Source organism: Coregonus lavaretus, assembly GCF_964263955.1.
Source record: "Coregonus lavaretus genome assembly, chromosome: 26".
NCBI classification, from domain to species: Eukaryota; Metazoa; Chordata; class Actinopteri; order Salmoniformes; family Salmonidae; genus Coregonus; species Coregonus lavaretus.
Genome location: NC_140013.1, coordinates 29,760,715 through 29,771,913, shown reverse-complemented (window position 1 = coordinate 29,771,913; position 11,199 = coordinate 29,760,715).

Here is an 11,199-nt window from a genome sequence, read left to right as displayed (position 1 = left end):
TTTATTCTTGAATTGCTCTGGAGTTGACTACTTTCCTTTACTCTTCCTCATCGGATGTGGTAAGATTGGCACTAATCAATAATTTGGTAAAATAAAATTCACAGAATAATTAGTAATTGATTGATGTGATTAGTTGATTGATTGATTAATTGATTGATTGATTAGTTGATTGGTTGGATTGATTGATTGATTGATTAGGTTAGTTGATTGATTTATTGATTTGATTGGTTGATTGATTGATTATTTGATTGATTCATTTGATTAGTAATTGATTGATTGACTTGATTGGATTAGTTAATTGGTTGATTGATTTGATTGATTAGTTGATTGATTGAATTAGTTGATTGGTTGATTGATTTGATTGATTAGTTGATTGATTGGATTAGTTGATTGATTGATTTCATTAGTAGTTGATTGATTGACTTGATTAGTAATTCATTGATTGATTTGATTGATTAGTAGTTCATTAGTTGATTGATTGATTAGTTTGATTGATTGATTGATTTAGTTAGTTGATTGATTGGATTGATTGATTGGTTGATTCGATTGATTGATTTGATTGGTTGGTTGATTGATTTGACTAGTTTGTTGATTGATTGATTTGATTTGATGATTGATTTGATTGATTGATTGGTTGAATTTATTGATTGATTGATTGATTGAATTAGTTGATTGATATATTGATTTGAATTGGTTAATTGATTGATTGGATTAATTGATTAATTATTTTTTAATAAAAAAAAAAAAAAAAAAGGAGGGAAACAAGAGGGAAACACATAACATAGTCATTACAATGGGGAAAAAGGACATCAAAACTACAAAAGCAATTACTCCTCTTCATGTAGTACAGAATAGTAATCCTCTAGTTAATGGTATAGCAAAATTATCTGAAAAATGGAATAAACGTTGGCCTGACATTGAACAACCATGGCCATTGGAAGGCACTCTTAACCCAGACGTCATCAAGATAATGCAAGTGCTTGTATCCACGTATAAGGCAGATCAAAAGAAGGGGAAGAAAGGAAAACTTCGTAAAGAAAAAAGACAAAGAGAGCTGGGTGTTCTTAAGCTTTTTGAAAATGAAGGACAAAAACTGATAAAAGATACAAAAGATAAGAGAGACAGAGGTACAGAGAAAATGGCAAAGGAGGTGAAGGTGACAGAAAAGCTAATGGCAGAAGTCAATACACCTTTCTCATATATGGATTCAGCAAAAACACCCCCACCTTATGAGAAAGAAGCCAAGTTTAAGGACGTTTATCCTAAGCTTCCAGTGATCATTCAGGAGAGTTACTATTGCATCAGAGATGAAGATGAACAAATAATAGAGAGAGGACAAGCAGAAACGACCATAAAGATGAATCCAAACTCCAAAAGCAGGAACAAAACGAGATGTCTGGAGACTAAGGGTAGAGTGAGGTCAAGGAAGATGGAACTTGATGACGATGATGATGATGATGATGATCAGAGTGATTCAGAAGAGATCATGGGTGGATATGACCCTGTCATCAGACAGAGGTTGGCCAGAGGGGAAAGAAGGGGTGATGGAAGTTGGAAGAAGAAGAATACAAGTGATTCGAGTGCTGGTGAAAATGAAGATGGAGACAGCGATGAAGATTTGGAGACTAAAGGTGCTTCATATTCAAGAGGATTTTATCCTCCAATGACTAACACAGAAGAAGTAGAAAGAAATATAGACCGATGCTATCATACCTGTATAAGGCCAATAACTTAGAAGAAGTAAAAGAACTGGAAGATCAACTCAAGAAGCTGAAGACAAAGGAGAAGAAGCTGCTGAGAAAAGAATCCCAAGAATCTGAGAAGAGATATACATTGAGGCCAAGGAAAGATGGCACTAGTAAGAAAATTATGCCGGTGATCATTCGAGGACAAAACTTAGAATATAAGCCTTTGCAGAATACCGATATGTCAGATATACTTGAGAAGCTGCCTACTCTTCAAGATGGAGCATATCCTTGGATTTCAAAGTTGGAAGAAATTACGGTGGGAACACAGTCTGCCATAGGAGACATTAAGAGACTTTTGGCTAATCTCCTTGGGATTCCAGGCATGGAAGAAATGTTTCAGAGAGCTGGACTTCATAGATATGTGGGAACTGCTGTGAATGATCCTGAATTGTTGGCTGCAAGCAGGAATCGGCTGTGGAGAGCACTGAAAGATACGTTTCCAACAAATGTGCATCCTGACAACATTCTGATTGACCCACTAGGACAACAAGAAAATCCGAGAGCCTACGTGTCAAGAGTTCATCAAGTGTGGAGAAATATAACCGGAAATGATCCAGATGTGAGTCAAATTGAGCAGTCAATCTTGAGAGCTAAACTACAGATGGGACTGCCCTCACCGGTAAGGAGCAAACTGGCAGAAGTGGTTGGACTTGGGAGCATGACAAAAGGTGTCTATACAGATCATATAGCCCATCAAGTGGATCTGTACCGGAAAAAGGAACACAACCAGAAAGAACAGGACCAAGAAACTCTCAGAAAACTCAATCAAATACAACTGGTGGAGAAGAAGGAGAAGAGAAGCTCTGATAATGCAGAATCAGTGTGAACCAAATAACAATCACTGCTACAGTTTCAACTGAACAAGGTCAAATGCAATTATACCAGCCACAACAAGTGGTATAAATTGTTTCATACCCATAGATAGTTTCTGGAAAGAAAGAACTTCAGAGGAAGATACAGGAGCAAGTGAAGATCACCTGTCCTCTAGGTGAACCCTATAAGGAGCAAGGACTCTAGAGGTGCCTAGAAGATCCAAAAGGAGTTTTCAGCTGGTAGTACCAGTTAGGGAAAAAGATCCAACAATTGAAGTGAAAATAAACAATGGACTATGGGAAGTGATGATGGATAGTAGAAAGGCTTTTATCTGTGTTCAGCCTGAAGAGGTTACACATCTCACGATGTCAAATCAACTAATTAGGAGAAAGACTTGGAGGAGTGAAGATCAGCGATTTCTGAAAAGGATGATTTTGGCTCAAGGACAAGGAGAGTCATAAGCTGTACGGAAGACAAATGAATCTGTTTGAAGTGTGAAGATGAACTGAGAATCTATGGAAGAAGAAATGTTGAAAAAAGTTCAAGAATGTTTGAGATATCAAAGTAGGACTGATATTGGATTTGTGAAATCAGCTCAATTGAGGTGAAAGTTGAGGAGGCAGACCTCCTTGGAAGAATCAGTATCCATTGAAAGATGAAGCAATCCAAGGGATTGAACCAGAAATTGAAGGACTTTCGAAAACAAGTGTTTTGAAGAAAATAGAAAAATCCTTAGAGTAGCAATCAATTATTGTTTTGGAGAAACCATGATGATTAGTAAGCTATGGGTTAGCTTATGTTGTAAAAGGGGAGTTTAGGATAAAAATCACAAAGGAGTAGAGTTTTTGGAATAATATTTTCTTGAATAGATTGACTATGTCATAGGTAGGTGCATAATCTGTCTGAAAAATAATGTGTGACTGTTATTCTTGGTTACATCCATATACCAAGAGGTGCATACGATGTTCAACTAAGCTAAAATATGCTCGGTCGGTTGCAAAGTTGTTGTGTAAAGAAGTCATAAGCAGGTGGGAATTTCCCGATTTAATATCCTCAGAAAATGGGAAAGAGTTTTGTGAATAAATCAGTGAAATGGGTTTTTGAAAAAATTAGAGAAAGATAAAATTGGAAAAAGTCAGACTAAAATGTTATGAAAACTAGGGTTGAAATAACTCTAGGAAATTTGGAATATCTGATTGTGGGATGATTATATTATTGTGATGAATCAAAGGGGGGAAATGGAATGTCATTCATTTTAAATATCATTTTATCTATCATTTTTAGTTGACATTGATGTTTTAATTTGCATGTGTTGTTTTGCAAAAGATACTGTTTGGTATTTTCTTTTCTTCCAGAAGCATATGGGGGAATATGTAGAGGGACTCAAATACTCAAACATGGACAATATGAATGGACTGGAGGAAGTGGAACAAGGAAGGAGTGGAAATGTTTCGATTCCATCATCAACGTCGCATTGAAAGACGACACTGTGGAGGAGATGAAGTGTAGTGGACTACATTCCAGTGTTATATTCTTTCTGTATTAATTTTTGAACAATTATGTTTTCTGTTGTTGGGTACATGTGGGGACCTCAGATGTTTTTGTTTATTTCGTTGAAGTTTAGGGATATGGGGTCTAGGCAAGGAAAGAGAGAATCCACAGGAGGGTCCGATGGGTCGACCAGCCTGAATGTGGACATTTTGATTGTATTTTGTTTGCTGGGGTTTTCATATGTATTCAATTGCATCATAGCTTAAAATGTATTCATGAAGATGTGTGAATTGATCTGGAGTACTTAGGTGGTCGCCTAGGGCAGAGGGGCCGTGAGAGAATTTTCCTGTCTTGACTGACTGATGGATATTTGGAATGAAAGCTGCCAGACAGGTTTTTCGCTCTTACACTCCATGACAATTTACTTACACTCCATGACAATTTACTTACACTCCATAACAATTTATTTACACTCCATAACAATTTACTTACACTCCATAATAATGTATTTACATTACATACAAAAATGTGTCTATATAAACATGTGTTTAATCTCCATAAATTTTGGTTTATTGTTAAAGTTACTCAAGAACAAGAATTGTTATTTGTCATAATCCTATTCTTTTTGTTTTCGAGACTTAATTAGTCTCGAAGGGGGGAAATATGTAGTGTCTTAGAGTCTACAATATGCTGACTGTTGCAGAAAGTGTGATAGAGGGAACTTGGCCCTAAGATTTTGCTGATGTGGCAAAATGGTCTAATAGATGAACTCGACTCTACTGTGCTGGAAACATCTGGAAAACATTACTGTAGTTCATGGAAAGATGATATGGGGAGAGACGTGGAAAAGGCCAGGGATTGGTTTTTTAGAATCACACCATATTACGTCATAAATGATATAAAATCATGTCTTGAACAATAGAAGGGGAGAATAGCGAATTACATATTTGGCTGTTGCTGTCTCCAGGCATCTGCAGGTGTCTGTAAATTCCGATGCTGAATATTCTTTGTTATAATAAACCTTTATAAACAAAGTACAGTGTCGGCGGATTCCTTATCATTACAGCATGGACCAGCAAGGGTGTGTCTTTTAGACACTACACCTTCTTGCCCTCCTTCTTGGGCGGGGCCACCGGTTCTTCCTCAACAACTTCCTGTCCTTCCCTCTGAGGATCACCCTCCTCCCTCTGTACAACTGAAGGACAGACATTCCAATAGGTAATTACATTTTACATTTTAGTCATTTAGCAGACGCTCTTATCCAGAGCGACTTACAGGAGCAATTAGGGTTAAGTGCCTTGCTCAAGGGCACATTTACGTCATTTAGCAGACGCTCTTATCCAGAGCGACTACAAATTGGTGCATTCACCCTATAGCCAGTGGGATAACCACTTTACAATTATACTTTTTTTTTTTTTGGGGGGGGGGGGGGTAGAAGGATTACTTTATCCTATCCCAGGTGTTCCTTAAAGAGGTGGGGTTTCAAATGTCTCCGGAAGGTGGTGAGTGACTCCGCTGTCCTGGCGTCGTGAGGGAGCTTGTTCCACCATTGGGGTGCCAGAGCAGCGAACAGCTTTGACTGGGCTGAGCGGGAACTATGCTTCCGCAGAGGAAGGGGAGCCAGCAGGCCAGAGGTGGATGAACGCAATGCCCTCGCCTGGGTGTAGGGACTGATCAGAGCCTGAAGGTACGGAGGTGCCGTTCCCCTCACTGCTCCATAGGCAAGCACCATGGTCTTGTAACGGATGCGAGCTTCAACTGGAAGCCAGTGGAGTGTGCGGAGGAGGGGGGTGACGTGAGAGAACTTGGGAAGGTTGAACACCAGACGGGCTGCGGCATTCTGGATGAGTTGTAGGGGTTTAATGGCACAGGCAGGGAGCCCAGCCAACAGCGAGTTGCAGTAATCCAGACGGGAGATGACAAGTGCCTGGATTAGGACCTGTGCCGCTTCCTGTGTAAGGCAGGGTCGTACTCTCCGAATGTTGTAGAGCATGAACCTGCAGGATCACCGCCTTGATGTTAGCGGAGAACGACAGGGTGTTGTCCAGGATCACGCCAAGGCTCTTCGCACTCTGGGAGGAGGACACAACGGAGTTGTCAACCGTGATGGCGAGATCATGGAACGGGCAGTCCTTCCCCGGGAGGAAGAGCAGCTCCGTCTTGCCAGGGTTCAGCTTGAGGTGGTGATCCGTCATCCATACTGATATGTCAGCCAGACATGCAGAGATGCGATTCGCCACCTGGTTATCAGAAGGGGGAAAGGAGAAGATTAGTTGTGTATCGTCAGCGTAGCAATGATAGGAGAGGCCATGTGAGGATATGACAGAGCCAAGTGACTTGGTGTATAGGGAGAAAAGGAGAGGGCCTAGAACTGAGCCCTGGGGGACACCAGTGGTGAGAGCACGTGGTGCGGAGACAGCTTCTCGCCACGCCACTTGGTAGGAGCGACCGGTCAGGTAGGACGCAATCCAGGAGTGAGCCGCGCCGGAGATGCCCAGCTCGGAGAGGGTGGAGAGGAGGATCTGATGGTTCACTGTATCAAAGGCAGCAGACAGGTCTAGAAGGACAAGAGCAGAGGAGAGAGAGTTAGCTTTAGCAGTGCGGAGAGCCTCCGTGACACAGAGAAGAGCAGTCTCAGTTGAATGACCAGTCCTGAAAGCTGACTGGTTTGGATCAAGAAGGTCATTCTGAGAGAGATAGCAAGAGAGTTGGCTAAAGACGGCACGCTCAATAGTTTTGGAAAGAAAAGAAAGAAGGGATACTGGTCTGTAGTTGTTGACATCAGTGGGATCGAGTGTTGGTTTTTTGAGAAGGGGTGCAACTCTCGCTCTCTTGAAGACGGAAGGGACATGGCCAGCGGTCAAGGATGAGTTGATCAGCGAGGTGAGGTAGGGGAGAAGGTCACCGGAGATGGTCTGGAGAAGAGAGGAGGGGATGGGGTCAAGCGGGCAGGTTGTTGGGCGGCCTGCAGTCACTAGTCGCAAGATTTTATCTGGAGAGAGAGGGGAGAAAGAAGTCAAAGCATAGGGTAGGGCAGTGTGAGCAGGACCAGCAGTGTCATTAGACTTAACAAACGAGGATCGGATGTCGTCAACCTTCTTTTCAAAGTGGTTGACAAAGTCATCCACAGAGAGGGGGGGGGGGGGATTCAGCAGTGAGGAGAATGTGGCAAAGAGCTTCCTAGGGTTAGAGGCAGATGCTTGGAATTTAGAGTGGTAGAAAGTGGCCTTAGCAGCAGAAACAGATGAAGAAACTGTAGAGAGGAGGGAGTGAAAAGATGCCAGGTCGGCAGGGAGTTTAGTTTTCTTCCATTTCCGCTCAGCTGCCCGGAGCTCTGTTCTGTGAGCTCGCAATGAGTCATCAAGCCACAGAGCTGGAGGGGAGGACCGAGCCGGCCGGGAGGATAGGGGACACAGGGAGTCAAAGGATGCAGAAAGGGAGGAGAGGAGGGTTGAGGAGGCAGAATCAGGAGATTGGAGGGAGAAGGATTGAGCAGAGGGAAGAGATGATGGGATGGAAGAGGAGAGAGTAGTGGGAGAGAGAGAGCGAAGGTTGCGGCGGCGCGTTACCATCTGTGTAGGGGCAGAGTGAGTATTGTTGGAGGAGAGCGAGAGAGAAAAGGATACAAAGTAGTTGTCTGAGACATGGAGGGGAGTTGCAGTGAGATTAGTAGAAGAGCAACATCTAGTAAAGATGAAGTCAAGCGTATTGCCTGCCTTGTGAGTGTGGGGGGGGGGGGGGGGGGGGGGGGGGGGGGGTGAGAGGGTGAGGTCAAAAGAGGAGAGGAGTGGAAAGAAGGAGGCAGAGAGAAATGAGTCAAATGTAGACGTGGGGAGGTTGAAATCCCCCAAAACTGTGAAGGGTGAGCCATCCTCAGGAAAGGAACTTATCAAGGCGTCAAGCTCATTGATGAACTCTCCAAGGGAACCTGGAGGGCGATAGATGACAAGGATATTAAGCTTAAATGGGCTAGTGACTGTGACAGCGTGGAATTCAAATGAGGAGATAGACAGATGGGTTAGGGGAAAAATTGAGAATGACCACTTGGGAGAGATGAGGATTCCTGTGCCAGCACCCCTCTGACCAGATGCTCTCGGGGTATGCGAGAACACATGGTCAGACGAGGAGAGAGCAGTAGGAGTAGCAGTGTTTTCAGTGGTAATCCATGTTTCCGTCAGCGCCAGGAAGTCGAGGGACTGGAGGGTAGCATAGGCTGGGATGAAGTCAGCCTTGTTGGCGGCAGAACGGCAGTTCCAGAGGCTGCCTGAGACCTGGAACTCCAGGTGTGTGGTGCGTGCAGGGACCACCAGGTTAGAGAGGCAGCAGCCACGCGGTGTGAGGCGTTTGTGTAGCCTGTGCGGAGAGGAGAGAACAGGGATAGGCAGAGGCATAGTTGACAGGCTGCAGCAGATGGCTACAATAATGCAGAGGAGATCGGAATGAAATGAACTAAACATCAGGGAAAGGAGAGAGCAGGCCTCCCTCACCAAAAAAAATATATATATATAACTCTCCCTACTTCCACCTCAGAAACTATAATTGTTTCACTGAACCACCCGAGTAAAACTCTCCCAACTTCCACTTTAGAAATTAGAATTGTTGTAAACTACAGCAGACTGTTATCAGTAGCTGTAATTAAGTACAGCAGCTACCAACCACCTAACGTTAATGCCTCGGATGAGGTTAGAAAAACAGCTGAATGGTAGTAGCTAGCTGGCTCAATCACAGGTACTCTTAAGCATGAAATAACATTGGAAACAATTAACCACAGTTGCAAAAAGTTACCAGTAGCTACCCGCTAGCTAGCTAGCTTTGTTGGTCCAAGTAGTGGGTAAGGTAGCCTCGTGCTTCGCCGGGGTCCACCGAATACAGTCCTTACCTACAATAATGACCTACAATAACCTTCAATAACTACCTGAGTAAGCTACCTATAATACCAAACTACAATACCTACCTACAATCTAAATACATGGTTTAAGCTTAACTCAACACCATATAAGAAGCCAAGCTTACCTTTCATAACGCAGCAATGATTAAACGTGTTGGCTGGCTAGCAATGGCTACTGTGTTGACTTTGTTTGAAAAACGGCGTCGCTGCGAACGAATGTAGCTGTTTAAAAGGATATTGTTTTTAGTTGCAACCGTTGCTAATAGCAACTCGCCAGCTAATCCAGGAGGTGAGTTAGCTAGCTAGCTTCGTGCTACACCCGGCACCGCCGAATACAAAAGTAACCTACAATAACTACACAACAGCTATCCACAACAGCCCACGATGCCTACCTATACTACTTAATAATATACAGCCCACGATGCCTACCTATAGTACCTAACTACAATCTAAATACATAGTTTAAGCCTTACTCGACAAAGCCCAAGCTATGTATGAAGCCAAACTGGCAGACTGCAATCAGTAGCCGAAATTAAGTACAGCAGCTACCAACCACCTAACGTTAATGATAATGAGGTTAGAAAAACAGCTGAAGGTGGCAGCTAGCTGGCTCAATTACAGGCACTCTTAAGCGTGAAATAACATTGGAAACAGCTAACCACAGTTGCTAAAAGTTGCTAAAAGTTACCGGTAGCTACCCGCTAGCTAGCTAGCTTTGTTGGTCCAAGTAGTGGGTAAGCTAGCCTCGTGCTTCGCCGGGGTCCACCGAATACAGTCCTTACCTACAATAATTACCTACAATAACCTTCAATAACTACCTGAGTAAGCTACCTATAATACCAAACTACAATACCTACCTACAATCTAAATACATGGTTTAAGCTTAACTCAATACCATATAAGAAGCCAAGCTTACCTTTCATAACGCAGCAATGATTAAACTGTTGGCTGGCTAGCAATGGCTACTGTGTTGACTTTGTTTGAAAAACGGCATCGCTGCGAACGAATGTAGCTGTTTAAACGGATATTGTTTTTAGTTGCAACCGTTGCTAATAGCAACTCGCCAGCTAATCCAGGAGGTGAGTTAGCTAGCTAGCTTCGTGCTACACCCGGCACCGCCGAATACAAAAGTAACCTACAATAACTACACAACAGCTATCCACAACAGCCCACGATGCCTACCTATACTACTTAATAATATACAGCCCACGATGCCTACCTATAGTACCTAACTACAATCTAAATACATAGTTTAAGCCTTACTCGACAAAGCCCAAGCTATGTATAAAGCCAAACTGGCAGACTGCAATCAGTAGCCGAAATTAAGTACAGCAGCTACCAACCACCTAACGTTAATGATAGTGAGGTTAGAAAAACAGCTGAAGGTGGCAGCTAGCTGGCTCAATTACAGGCACTCTTAAGCGTGAAATAACATTGGAAACAGCTAACCACAGTTGCTAAAAGTTACCGGTAGCTACCCGCTAGCTAGCTAGCTTTGTTGGTCCAAGTAGTGGGTAAGCTAGCCTCGTGCTTCGCCGGGGTCCGCCGAATACAGTCCTTACCTACAATAATTACCTACAATAACTACCTACAATAATTACCTACAATAACTACCTGAGTAAACGACCATAATACCTAACTACAATACCTACCTACAATCTAAATACATGGTTTAAGCTTTACTCAACACCATATAAGAAGCCAAGCTTACCTCCTGCTAGAGAAAACACAACCTCTCCCGTCAGTGGGTCATCGGAAAGTAAGTAATAATAGGTCAACGTCAGAGTAGATCTTTGCATAGGACATCATAAATAGAGCTACAGCCATATCAGAGCTAAGCTGGTGATTGACTTTATAGAGAATGGTACATCTGTTTTGCACTATATTATAGCTTTTTACAAGAAATATCAGTTTAGATTACTTTTCTTTCTTTTTTACTTTCCCCCAATATTATATGAAGTCATTTAACCTACATTTTCTTCATCCATTCAAGCTATTTTATATCTCGAAAATCATTCAAGTTGAGTTCAAGTCGAGTGTGCAGACAATATTGCAGGCAGGGACTGTAATTTTGGGCTACATGCTACGTCATGGAACGTTAGACCTTTATGACATCACAAATAGTATTTTTGGGAGGAGCGCGGGAAAGGTTACTTGCCCATTCAGTAGGACTAGCCAATATTGAGAGAGATTTCCCCGTCAAACGTTTTCGATAGCCTACCCCTACGCCTTCAATCGAACAATTACACTGCCCATAAT